This window comes from Bufo gargarizans, chromosome 8, assembly GCF_014858855.1.
Source record: "Bufo gargarizans isolate SCDJY-AF-19 chromosome 8, ASM1485885v1, whole genome shotgun sequence".
Classification (NCBI taxonomy): Eukaryota; Metazoa; Chordata; class Amphibia; order Anura; family Bufonidae; genus Bufo; species Bufo gargarizans.
The window spans coordinates 6494149-6507703 of NC_058087.1; the positions used below are offsets into that span (position 1 = coordinate 6494149).

Genomic DNA, 13555 nt, shown 5'->3' on the forward strand with positions numbered 1-13555 from the left:
TGACGTCTGCTTTAGCGGACCCTTCCGGCGAACTTATGTTCGACCCTGATACGCTCCATCACCCTAGGTCGGCGGAATGGCTCCCATATGACCATGTGGGTAAATATCTGGAAGCTCGGGTTCGCCACCCGCTAAGTAAGGATGCTCGCAATAAACTCCGAGCTGAATGCCCTAGGCCCCTGGTCCCTAATAAGGTCTGTGATACCCCGGTGGTCGACCCCAAGATGACCCAGTTTTTGTCCAAAACGGGCTGGAACCCTCGTAAAGGGTTAGACTCCGCCTTGAGGAGCTGCCAAGATAAGCTCCTGGATGTGTTTGGGCCCCTCACAAAGTTGCTTGAATTGGCAGAAGCTGCCAGAGCTGATGGCTCCAGTATTGATCCCGAGGAGCTTCGGGGCTGGGCTCAAAGAGCGATTTGTCTCGCTGGTAATGCCAACACGTCCCTATCTATTGAACGGCGTAAGGCCATTCTCTTTAAGATTGACCCTAAGTTGGCTAATCCTGCCCTGACAGAGGCAGGTAAGGAGGCACAGGGACTGCTATTCGGCGACTCCTTTATCAAGGACCTCGGCCGTTATGTTGGCGCTTTCACTGCATTGGATAAGGCCCAATCCTCGATGCGCAGAGTGTTTCAGGGACGGGTCTCCAACAGGGCCGGCAGTACCAGGGGCCGCCTGTCCGGCCGCTCTACCTTCCACGCTCGCGGCGTGGGCCGAGGCTCCTTTCACCAAAGACCTCCTTTCCAGGATCAAAGGAGCTCCTCGACTTTCTTCCCGGCCAGAGGCGGCAATTGGCGTTCCAGGTCCTTCCGTGGGAACCCCAACTCAAGACGACCTTTCGGTAAGTCTTCCCCCAGCGGGGGTTTCTTCTCCCCTTTACATAGGGGGCAGACTCCGACATTTTTTCCGTGCTTGGTCGGAGATTTCTTCAGACCCGTGGATATTGTCCACCGTCAGGGGTTTCCTGATCGAACTAGTAGACTCCCCCTTCCGGCTCCCTCCTCCCTCCCCTTTTCTGCTTTCCAGGCCGGATCGCTCCCTGGTGGATATAGAACTGAGGTCACTTTTCCGAAAAGGTGCGATAGAACGGGCTCCTCCGTCCCCTGGGAGAGTCGTCAGCAATATGTTTCTGGTCCAAAAGAAGGGCGGTCAGATGCGCCCTGTGATAAATCTTTGATCGCTGAACTCCATAGTGCGCTATCGCCACTTCAAGATGGAGGGGATTCACCTTCTCAGGGATCTGCTCCTTCCGGGGGATTGGATGGTGAAATTGGACCTGAAGGACGCTTACCTGACTGTTCCCATCGATCCTTCGTCCAGGGACCTTCTCTGTTTTCTATGGGGAGGGGAAGCGTGGCGCTTCACTTGTCTCCCTTTCGGTCTGTCCTCGGCTCCCTGGTGCTTCACCAAACTAATGCGACCAGCCATGGCCTGGCTCCGAAGTCGGGGTGTTCGTCTAATCATATATCTGGACGACATCCTTATCATGCATCATTCCAGGTCAGCCTTGCTGGACCATCTACGCTGGACATCGGATCTGCTGTCGCGCCTCGGTTTTCTTCTGAACCAGGAGAAGTCGTGCTTGACCCCTCTGCAGAGGATGGACTTTCTGGGATTCACGGTGGACTCTGTGTCCGAATCCCTCAGCCTCCCTTCAGCCAAACTACGAGCCATTCGGAAGGAATTGAGGCACGCCCTGTCGTCCCCTCAGTTGACCTTACGCCACCTGGCCCGCATCATCGGCCTGCTGGCCTCATCCATTCAGGCAGTATTTCCGGCCCCGTTACACTATCGTGCCCTTCAGCGACTCAAGATTGCGCATCTCCGCTCTGGTGCGGCCTTTGCGGACGCAGTGAAGCTGGATTCGGAGGCCAGGGAGGAGCTTCATTGGTGGATTACCAACTTGGAGGCGTGGAATGGCAAGGCGATCTTCGGTCTCCAGCCAGAGTTTACGGTGGAGTCGGATGCGAGCCTGCAAGACTGGGGCGCCCACTGCAATGGCGTTTCCACGGGCGGTCGCTGGACGTCGGAGGAATCGAGTTTGCACATCAATGCGTTGGAACTGTTGGCGGGGTCCTTTGCCATTCGGAGTTTCACCAACGGGATGGCTCATGCTTGCATTCTTTTGCGTATAGACAACGTTTCGGCGGTCCGCTACGTCAACCGATTGGGTGGTACCCGGTCGGCGACGCTGGCTCGTCTTGCGAAGGAGTTTTGGTCCTACTGCCTCTCCAAGGACATTGTTGTCCAGGCGGAATACCTTCCCGGTCTCCACAACACTCGAGCGGATCAGAGTTCACGTTGTTTCACGGACGGCAGCGATTGGAGGTTGGCCCCGAGGATATTTTCCGTGATCTCAGACGTCTGGGGCCCCTTTGTGGTGGATCTGTTTGCTTCGAGGCTCAACGCCCAACTCCCTCGGTTCTTCAGCTGGCGCCCGGATCCGGGGGCGGAGGCGGTGGATGCCTTTCTGCAGGATTGGTCGAGATCGCTTCTGTATGCGTTTCCCCCGTTCGCGATGATCCCGAGGATGCTCCTGCAGGTTCGCCGCCAGATGGCCGAGTTGGTGGTGGTGGTCCCCTTTTGGGGGACTCAGAGTTGGTTTCCGGCTCTCTTGGAGCTCCTGGTGGACGTACCATTTCTTCTCCCGGACCTCACGGATCTTCTTTGCGACCCCAAGGGGTTGTGCCACCCCCTTCTGCTGGACGGGACTCTTCAGCTGCTGGTGTGTCGGGTCTCCGGATCCCTGGAGAGGTCGAGGGCATTTCGGACTCAGCTAGACGACTCCTGGACAATGCATGGGCTCCCGGCACCAGAAAATCTTATCGGGCAGCTTGGGGAGCTTGGTCTAGTTGGTGCATGGCACGGGACTTGGATCCCGTTTCGGCACCTGTGAGTGATCTTTTGCAATTTCTTACCTCTTTGTTTGAGGCCGGTAAGGCTTATAGGACGATCAATCTTTTTCGTTCGGCCATTTCCTCTACTCACCAGGGGTTCGAGGGTACCCCTGCGGGCCAACACCCCTTGGTTTGCCGCCTTCTACGTGGTTCTCGCCTTACTCGCCCTCCGCGCCCTCGGTTTACTACCACTTGGGACGTCTCTTTGGTCTTGTCATTTTTGGCGGCTTGGCCCGACAATTCGGATCTTTCTTTGCGTCAGTTGTCTGCCAAGTTGCTAGTGCTCTTCTGCCTAATTTCTTGTAAGCGGGTGTCGGATGTGCGGGCGTTGGATCACGACGCCAGATCCTTCACGCCTGAGGGGGTCTCCTTCAATATCTCGAGACGCACCAAGACCCACATCACGACTGTATCTTATCCTTGTTTCCCGTCCTCTCCGGCTCTTTGTCCCGTAGCTTGTTTGCAGGAATACGAATCTAGGACTAGGGCCTACCGCTCTCCTGCGGTCCCACAGCTTTTTCTCTCTATTCGTCATCCCTTCGGTCCGGTATCTAGTCCGACTTTGGCTCGTTGGATGAAGTGGGTTATGTCCCTTGCGGGGATCGATACTTCCGTTTTTACGGCGCATTCGGCCAGGGGCGCATCTGCCACCTCTTTGGCTATTTCAGGGGCTCGTATGGAGGATATCTTACGTCTGGCGGACTGGTCTAGGGTCACGACCTTCAGGGAGTATTATTTTCGACCTCCTCCTCATTTGTTCGCTTCCGTGATTGCGCAGCTTTAAACTAGCAATAGGAGCCTCCGTGTCTTGATGTAAAACTTATTGATTTTCCTAGTCTACGACGTAAAGTCATAGTTTTATTAAAGACACGGAGGCGAGTATTGCCCACCCTGGGTTGCCCGCCCTGGCGTTGTTCTCTATTTTCGGAGGAGGGTGGTTTGCGGTTTTTACATGCCGGCTCTTATTATTGTTATGCTTATTGGTTGTTCTTATTATTGTTTTTATTATTATTATTATTATTATTATAATGATATGGTTATTCCTTGTCATGTTTTGTGTATTGATCTCTTGACGGTTTTCTCTGCCATTTTCAGATTACCGACTTGTGGGTCTGGCCTATTATTTACGCTTGCCATACTCTTTGTTTCTTCTAGGTTGAGCTCCAGCTGATGCTTGGGATCTACGTCCTTCTGTTTTCTCCTCTGGAGTGTTAGCCCGGTTGGCTTCGTTGTGGAGTTCGCTTGGAGCGGTGCGGTTTCGCTTCCAGTTCCGGTTTTCTTGTTGGGCGGTTCCGGTTGCTGTTCGGTGTTTGTGTCAGATCCAAAGAAAGAGGAAGACCCAGAGGAGGAGTTGCCTGTTATAGGGACTGTCTGGGGGTGGGACTACGGTTGTCATGGTTACAATGTTCAGTATGTAAATTTTCTTTGCTGCTATTGGTGGAACAGTAAAGGAAGAGATAGCAATACTCGCCTCCGTGTCTTTAATAAAACTATGACTTTACGTCGTAGACTAGGAAAATCAATAAGTTACATCCTGTATTATACTCCAGAGCTGCACTTACTATTCTGCTGATGGAGCCGCTGTGTACATACATTACATTACTGGAAGAGCACAGGTTCCCATCATTTATATACAGGTCATGCAGTTTTGAAGGGCCCTTTCTTCCTTATTCCAGCATCTGGGACAGTGGAGTCAATCACATATTTTCCCACAGACCATCACCCATATGACGCCCTTTGTCACAGATACTGCGTCTGCACTGTGCTCCTAAATGAGAAATCACATTTTTTGTGTGTGTTGGCAATTAGAGCTTATTAGCCGGACTTCCATTAAAGAGGAGCTCCGCCAAGTTTCCACTTTGTGACAGTTTATCCCTGCGCCCTTTAATGTAAGTGTTATTTTATGAGCTCTGCTTGTATTTCCAAGTCAACATAATGTCAAAATCTATATTTCCATTTTTTTTATTTTTATTGGATCCCCAGTTGGAAAAGCACCTTGTAGAAAGGATGATGTTAAGTAATCCACATTCCTTTTACTGCCCCACGTCTTTACAATCCCCAGGACTCTGACCAGGGTCGGCCCAAGTTACAAAAAGTTGCTGTTGTGTATCACTTTTTGACACAGATTATAGTTTTGTCACAGTTGGATTTGTACGACATGTGTTTTCATGGCACAGACTTCCTTTTGGTGGCACACGGTGACATTTGCTGTCATTAATCACTTTTTTTATATCGTTTTGTGAAAGTTAGGTTTTAATAAAAGGAATTTGTGCAACACAAAATATCATGGCCTGGGGCGCAGTAACATTTGTGCCCTCTACAGTCACTACACAAAATAGGGTCTATGGAAGTAGAGTTTTTACAAAATGCATTTTTGTTACTGATTCCCGTTTCCCGGCACAGAGAAAAACGTTGTAGTATCACTTTGTGAGTATAGTCTGTTTTTTTATGCTTTTACATTGCGTCTTTTACTTTTGCATTTACTTTTTGATACCTAGATTTCAATTTGGAAGCATCGAGTGACATTTTGTGTCCTATGACATCTCTTTTGTGACACAACAGAGTTTTGTGAAAGTTGGGTTTTTACAAACTGTATATTTTGTGAAACGGATTATCTGGAGGTGCGTAGTAATACTTAGCGCTCTCTTGTGACACTGAATATAATGTTGTGAATGTTGGGTTTTTATAAAAGAATTTTTGTTACTATGGTGATACATAGTAATTGTTGGTTCTCTAAAATATTGCTTTGCGACACAGAATATCATTTTTTGAAAGCTGGGTTTTTAGAACATACATTTTTGTGACAGATTATTTGGAGGTGCATTTAAAAACTTGGTGATATAAACAGTCCAGTCCCATTATTCTGACCACTTCCTACATTCAACGTCAGCAGTGTGTATCTCATGAAGTCACGAGTGCTGAGCTGGCTCAGTGGGTATATACCTATGGTGTGCTGAGCGGGCTCGGTGGGTACATAAGGTGTGCTGAGCGGGCTTGGTGGGTACATAAGGTGTACTGAGCGGGCTCGGTGGGTATATATGTAAGGTGTGCTGAGCTGGCTCAGTGGGTATATAAGGTGTGCTGAGCTGGCCCGGTGGGTATATATGTAAGTTGTGCCGAGCTGGCTCAGTGGGTATATAAGGTGTGCTGAGCTGTCTCAGTGGGTATATAAGTTGTGCTGAGCTGGCTCAGTGGGTATATAAGGTGTGCTGAGCGGGCTCGGTGGGTATATAAGGTGTGCTGAGCTGGCTCGGTGGGTATATACGTAAGTTGTGCTGATCGGGCTCTGTGTGTATATAAGGTGTGCTGAGCGGGCTCGGTGGGTATATAAGGTGTGCTGAGCTGGCTCGGTGGGTATATACGTAAGTTATGCTGAGCGGGCTCGGTGAGTATATAAGGTGTGTGATAGGCTGTCTGCACACATATCCCTCGTTGCTGTCACAGGTAATAGGGTGATTTCTCAGAGTTATAGAAAGGGCTGATTATTGGCTTTCGGGCCGAGGGTGGTGATATTTCTTTAACTGCGCAGTGTGAACTGTTCTCGTGCTGCTGTGGTGAAGTGTATGATGAGTGGACAAATCGCACCATTGTGAATAAATGACGTGGAAACTGCGGAGCACAACGCGCCATTGATGTGAGAGGTGAATGTCAGCTACAAAGGTGTCTGAGAGCGGACCAACACACTACAGTGAAGCTCACCGCCAAAATGTACCAGGAGGCTACCAGATGTGTGTCTAGCACAACAGTTCTGCGAACCCTACCGTGTATGGGGCTCGGAAGCAGATGGATGGTCACTGCTCCTCTGCTAATGAAGTTGCATCAGCAGAAAATACTTACATTTTTGGGGCAGAATCAGAATTGGACCTCTGCTGATTGGTAAAGGGTTTTCTTCTCTGATGAGTTACATTTCCTGCTTCATTGATCGATGGACGTTGGTGTTGGCGTGTCAGACGAGAATCAACAAAGAACAAACACCCTGCAGCCATTGCTCGAAGAACACAACCTGATGGTGGCAGCGTTATGGTCTGGGGCAAGTTTTCGTGGCATTTTCTGGGCCACTCATCCATTTCGAAGGCACTCCCAACTCTCGTTTCGGTATGAATCAATCCGTGCAGATCACATACACCCATATATGCTGTCTTTCCAGGGGTCGATGGGACCTTCTAGCAAGACAGTGCCCCTTCACAGTAGTCATTGGTTGGAAGAGCATGACCAAGACTTCCAAATACTACCCTGGCCCCCTAATTCACCAGACTTGAACCCAATTGAGCATATGTCGGACCACCTCAATCATCGTGTTTGCTCTATGGATCTTCCCCCACGCCCCCTCCAGCAGCTGTGGGATGCACTGCGGTCAGCATGGCTCCGGATACCTGGACAACCTACCAGGACCTTACCGAGTCCCTCCCAACCCGTCTAGCTGCTGTCCGTGCTGCACACGGTGGTTACTCTGTATAATCTGGTGCTATTATTTTGTGATACACAGTACAGTTTTGTTTTTACCAAAATTAATTTTGTTTAATTAGAAAATGTACATTTTTGAACATTGCCTTGTATGACCATATGGATCCCATGAGAGGGGAGGTAAATGGAGTATTAGAAATGGAGTCTCTCTTATTGCAGCTGGTGCAGATTCAGGATGTGAGATTTTACCAGCAGGGGCGCAAATCAGGGAGGAGATTCGGTGAGACAATGATGGGAGTAATTAAAAAGTAAGAGATTATGTCAGGGAGACCCATTATGATATGTGTCTTTAGAGAGATAAACTGAGCAAACAGCAAATGTTAATGTGCCTCGATGTTAATGGTCAAGATAAAATTGCACATAGATGGCGGTGGTCATCCGCTATTTACTGTAACGGGAAGAGGAGTGTCTCCCCCGTAATGGAATTTAAAGGGGAAATCCATTATAAAATCCTATGCAAAGAACAAGCAATCTACAATAAGGACAAAACCTGGGCACTGCGGAGTCTACTCAAAAACAATGAAATAAATAAAAAACCTTGTATAATCTACCGCCACCTACAGATGAGTTTATGTTACTGCACTGGCATGCTTTGGCACATATTCCACTAACATAAAAACACTTGACATTTCAATGAAAGTTATTAGACTCTGTTCACATCATGTTAAGAGGCTTCCTTTGGTTTATACATTGTAAAAAAATCACCCAGCATATACCGTATATGTGAAATGTACCTTAAAGCTCCCAGCCAGTACAGGTCGGTGTACCTTTTTTGTGCTTTGGAATAGCATAGTGGCCTACACTACTCCATGCAGAGGTATACTGGAACCTGTATACTGTGTGATGTATGTTTTCTTTACAATTGGAGCCAAGCCTATTAGTGATGTATCCTACCATAGTCTACGCCAGTACAGGGACAAGCCTTGCAACCCTCCGTCAGGAGGTCCTCTGGATGTATACCTCTGACGGAAGCTGCATAATCTAATGTGGACGCAGCCTAGTGCTACTTAAAGGCTTTGTCCCAAGTTAATACAAAATGGTGATAGATAGGAAAAGTGATAAAATAAGAAAATAATGTCTACTCACTGGTCTAATCCTGCAGCCAATCACTGAGCCCGGTTGCATAGAAATCCAGGGTGTCGCTGGCGTTGACGTGATGTCCGTTGGATCCAGAACAAGGTCGCTGTGGTGATGGAGAAGAAAGACTAATCACATAATACCTACGAGGGGGCGCTGTGCAGCCCTGGACGACCGAGCCATCCCAATGTAGAACAGGGTAATCTAGGGCATTTCCCCTTAGTGCTATCACACAGTACCAATGCCCACATTGTGTCACCTTTACAGCTGAAATTCCCACACTGTGCCCCCCTCACAGTAGTTATGCCCACTTTGTGGCCCTTTCACATTAGTTATGGCCATCTTTGTTCCCCTTCACAGTAGTTATGCCCACTTTTGTGCCCCTTCACAGTAGTTATGCCCAGATATGTGTCCCCTCACTGTAGTTATGCCCATCTTTGTGGCCCTTCACAGTAGTTATGCCCACATATGTACCCCCTCAGTGTAAATATTCCCATATATGTGCCCCCTCACTTTAGTTATGCCCACATATTTACCCCCTCAGTGTAGTTATGCCCACATATGTGCCTCCTCACTGTAGTTATGCCCACATATGTGCCTCCTCACTGTAGTTATGCCCATCTTTGTGCCCCTTCACAGTAGTTATGCCCATCTTTGTGCCCCTTCACAGTAGTTATTCCCACACATGTGCCCCCTCACTGTAGTTATGCCCATCTTTGTGCCCCTTCACAGTAGTTATGCCCACATATGTACCCCCTCACTGTAGTTATTCCCATATATGTGCCCCCTCACTGTAGTTATGCCCACATATGTATCCCCTCAGTGTAGTTATGCCCACATTATGTGCCTCCTCACTGTTGTTATGCCCATCTTTGTGCCCCTTCACAGTAGTTATGCCCATCTTTGTGCCCCTTCACAGTAGTTATGCCCACACATGTGCCCCCTCACAGTAGTTATGCCCATCTTTGTGCCCCTTCACAGTAGTTATACCCACATATGTGCCCCCTCACTGTAGTTATTCCCATATATGTGCCCCCTCACTGTAGTTATGCCCACATGTGCCCCCTCACTGTAGTTATGCCCACATATGTGCCCCCTTCAGTGTAGTTATGCCCACATATGTGCCTCCTCAGTGTAGTTATGCCCACATATGTGCCCCTTCACTGTAGTTATGCCCATCTTTGTGCCCCTTCACAGTGGTTATGCCCACATATGTACCCCCTCAGTGTAGTTATGCCCACATATGTACCCCCTCAGTGTAGTTATGCCCACTTTTGTGCCATCTGTGCCTGGCCCCCACCATAAAATAATGCTAGTATGGGCTCAGAAGTTTGGCTTCTTGACTCCCTGTGTCATGCTCCACCCTTCACCCCATAGCATACGGTATTAGTTATTGTTTTCTGGAATATTCCTTTAACTCGTGTTAGGAAGCAGAAAACGTGCATTCCTATCTCTTTATCTATAATTTATAAAGCGTTTATAGCCACCTTAGTCACGGAGCCGCTCAGCGCCTTTCTGATAGGTCTATGGTCTGGCAATTACTTCTGTAACTGGATAACCTGTACCCATTAAATTTCATTTGCATATAAGAGCCCGGAGCGTAACGTCGTACACTTCGCCTGTTAATGATCATAGACTTATTGTTATTAAAATAGAGGAAAAACATAAGCAAAATTTCGGCTAATTATCTGAAATTATAGGTATTCTGCAGAGGTCGGTATTTTATGGCCATTCTCAAGCAAGACGGAATTAATAAGTTCATAAATCAGAGGCCTAGCAGAATTAATATTGCTTAATGTTGTGTTGCAGGTAGAGAGTGCACGCACATGAACTGCACAGACGCTTTTGGCTCTGCTATGCGGCTTTTAGATCACAATTAACTGATTATATTATAAATTCATCTGGGTTTTATAATGAGTTAATGTCATTTCAATCTATAATATTGCACCGCGTTCCCGGGACAGACTCCATTTTGGAAAATGAATCGCGTCGTATTATACACAATTTCAAGGTGCTATTTGGGTAATAGATATCGCATTTGTTACGAGCAAGTTAATGTAATAGGGTTTTACCGCTCACCGCACATCATTTCTGATCCATTTACTTTACACTTGTATATGTTTTTGTTACAGTATAATTAGAAAGTTAGACGTGTTAATCTCGTACTCCGCTCCAGCCTCGGGGAAAGATAAATGTGTATGATTTGCCATTACCACTATGGTAAAAAATATAAATAAATCTATAGGCCTGGCATCTGTAGAACCAAATTAAAGGGAAAGTTTTTGCACCTGCCTTTAAAGGGGGTCTATCAGCAGTTTTTATCACTCTAAACTGCTGACAGCATTAGGTAGGGGTTGGGGAGAGCAGGACACATACATTTTGTGGAGCTTTTATTATTAGGAATAGTGCTAATATGAGGTTTTATTCTGCCAGGTTCTGCTCCTGCAAGGGCCCAGGAGGCGGAGCTGTGAAGTGCTCTCTGCATTGAGCTGCTTCACGGCCCATCCCCTACACTCTGAATGTCAACTGTAGCATCCAACCAGGAGACCACTACGGTAGAGGGGAGGGGCTGTGGAGCAGCTCAGTGCACAGAGCAGACAGCGCTTCCAGTTCACTTGCAGGGGCAGAATCTGGCAGAATAAAACTTCATATTCATGTTAGTCCTGATGAGAATGTCCCCATAAAAGGTATGTTTGTGTTGCCTTCCCCAGCCCCTGTCTAGTGCTGATAGCAGTATAGCAAGATCAAAACTGCTGACAGACTCCCTTTAAAGCCTAATATTTCTGACAATAGAAGATGCGACTTATCAACCAGATACAATACAACATGCAGTGTAATTACGGCCATTCTTCTGGGTGATGGCCCTTTAGGTCATGGATGAAGTCTTCCTATCTATCAGTCAGATGAAATCCCTTTCTGTCTCAGTAACCATGGAGCCTCATCTAGTATTGGATGTAGCTGTAATGTTCCCAGATAATAATGAAAATTTGACCTGGAGTTAAACAGGGAATTGAAGGCTCCATCGATGAACAGCACAGGATAGGGAATCTCCTTCCATAAAAAGAACTGGGCTGGGTGGCTCCGCCCATGAGGAGCACAGATGAGGGAGGCTTCACTCCTTCAGAGAAAAAAAATAAAAAATGCTCCACCTTAAACTGGCTGACCTTTTGCATGTGCACTTGGCAGCTGAAGGCATCTGTGTTAGTCCTATATTCATGTGGCCGCATTGTGCCTGTAGGAGCAATGGAGGCATTGCCATTGCAGAGAGAGCTGAGCCTGTTGATCCTAGACCTACATTTGCATATATTAAAACGTCATTTTTCTCAGCAATGCGGTCACATATGAACATGGGACCAACACAGATGCCTTCAGCTGCCAAGTGTACATGTAACAGGTCAGCCAGTGTCAAAGGTACAAAACTGCTGACAGATGCCCTTTAATAGATCCCCTGCTGTCTCCAGTCCTTACTGACATCAGATGACTAATACTCGGTGTTAGAAGTGGGGCCCCCTCCTCATAGATAATTCTGCAGTCATTGTGATTACAGTTAACTCCTGGAATCAACCTTTTTTTCCAATTCCAGCAGCGGCAGAAGACGCAACACTGCCTATAATAGCCGCAGTCCTGCAGGGTACAGTGACAGTACGAGAACACTGTGACAGAAATGGATGTATTCGCCCGTCATAGCAGTAGTCCTCTCTTTGTCATGCAGAGGTTAAGGACACCCACAGGACCCTGCTTCTCGCCCCACTTGATCACCAGGACTAATAGGTAACATCTATTGGGAAGTAGCAGTACATCCGATTGTGGGAATGTCAAGGAATAGGATCAGCTCATTCTCGGGTTTAGAGGACTTTTATAGGGTTCCCCTTTAAGATCTTGCTGTAATATTTCCTCAGTTTTTGAACATCTTCTTGTTTTTCCGATGCCCCCCCCCCCCCATCCTTTTATCATCCTTATATAGGAACATAAGTAAGCAATTGTGCCTCAGATGCATGAACAAATAATGAGAAGGATTGCTTTATTACAAATTGCTTCCCTGGCATCTGCTATCAAAAACTGAATTTCTTTGCAGACATCGAGTCTGGAAATTTGGGTATTTTACTGCAGAAAATTCTTATTTTTAAAATGTCGGTTATTATACATTACAAAAGGAGGCCGGTCCTGGTGGCCTCACATATAGATCATTCACCAAATAAACTTTAATGAACACTCCACAATAAAGAGATTTCTAAACTCTTGCAATTTGCCAACTTAAAATTCTGGGTTTTTTTATTATTATTTTTTTGCTTTTTCTAAAGGAACGATTTATTTTAGGAAACCTGGTAGTGAGACGGGGGCTTTGTAGTAATGAGCTAGTTGCCATTTTTATTTTCCAAATCTAACTGGCCTTTCATTTATAACTTGCAGATTCTAAGCTTTTTTATAACAGGATTTATTGTAACTCATTCCTTTTTAATGTGCTATTATGGGTTTATGGTGTTATTGTTATTCAAGAGCGTCTTTTTGTTAACACAATCAAGATGAAAACCCAAATGTTATATGCTGCTAATTATCTATCTATCTCATATATATCTATATATTGTCAATCTATCTCAAATTTTTTATCTCCTATCTATCTATTTGTCTATCTATTATCTACCTATCTCATATCTATCTATTATTTATTTATCTATCTATTATCTATCTCATATATATCTATTATTTATCTATCTATGTATCTAATAGCTATCATCTATCTATCCATTTCATTATCTCTTCGATATCTCATATCTAGCTTTCTATCTACATCTGTTTCTCTCATATTTATGTATCTTTTTAACTGGTGTCATTGATCATCTATCTTGTATCAAACCTTTCTTTCTTTCTTTCATATCTAGCTCTCTATTATCTATCTACAGAAGAAATCAGAACCTTAACCTACATAAAGTAAAATATCTACAGGTAATTCGTCGCACCCGGTACCTCTATTAATCTCCGTTATGTTTGGTCTTGCAAATAAAAATGTAAAACCTTTATTCGATTGCTGGTTTCATTGTTACTGTCATTGTTCTCTCCGCTATGACCCCTAAAACTGTGACCTAAATATGGCTGAAAGACACATCATGTGACCCGCAC

General features: G+C 46.2%; 1 protein-coding gene across 1 annotated transcript in view; it reads left to right on the top strand.

The window, feature by feature from the left end:
• GTDC1 (glycosyltransferase like domain containing 1) overlaps window positions 1-4109 on the top strand; it is a 264439-nt gene extending 260330 nt beyond the window's left edge. The window contains exon 12 of the mRNA XM_044303926.1: window positions 4052-4109. The gene's annotated coding sequence lies outside the window, so the exon portion shown is untranslated. The remainder of the gene's footprint in view (window positions 1-4051) is intronic.
• The last annotated feature ends 9446 nt before the right edge of the window (window positions 4110-13555 follow it).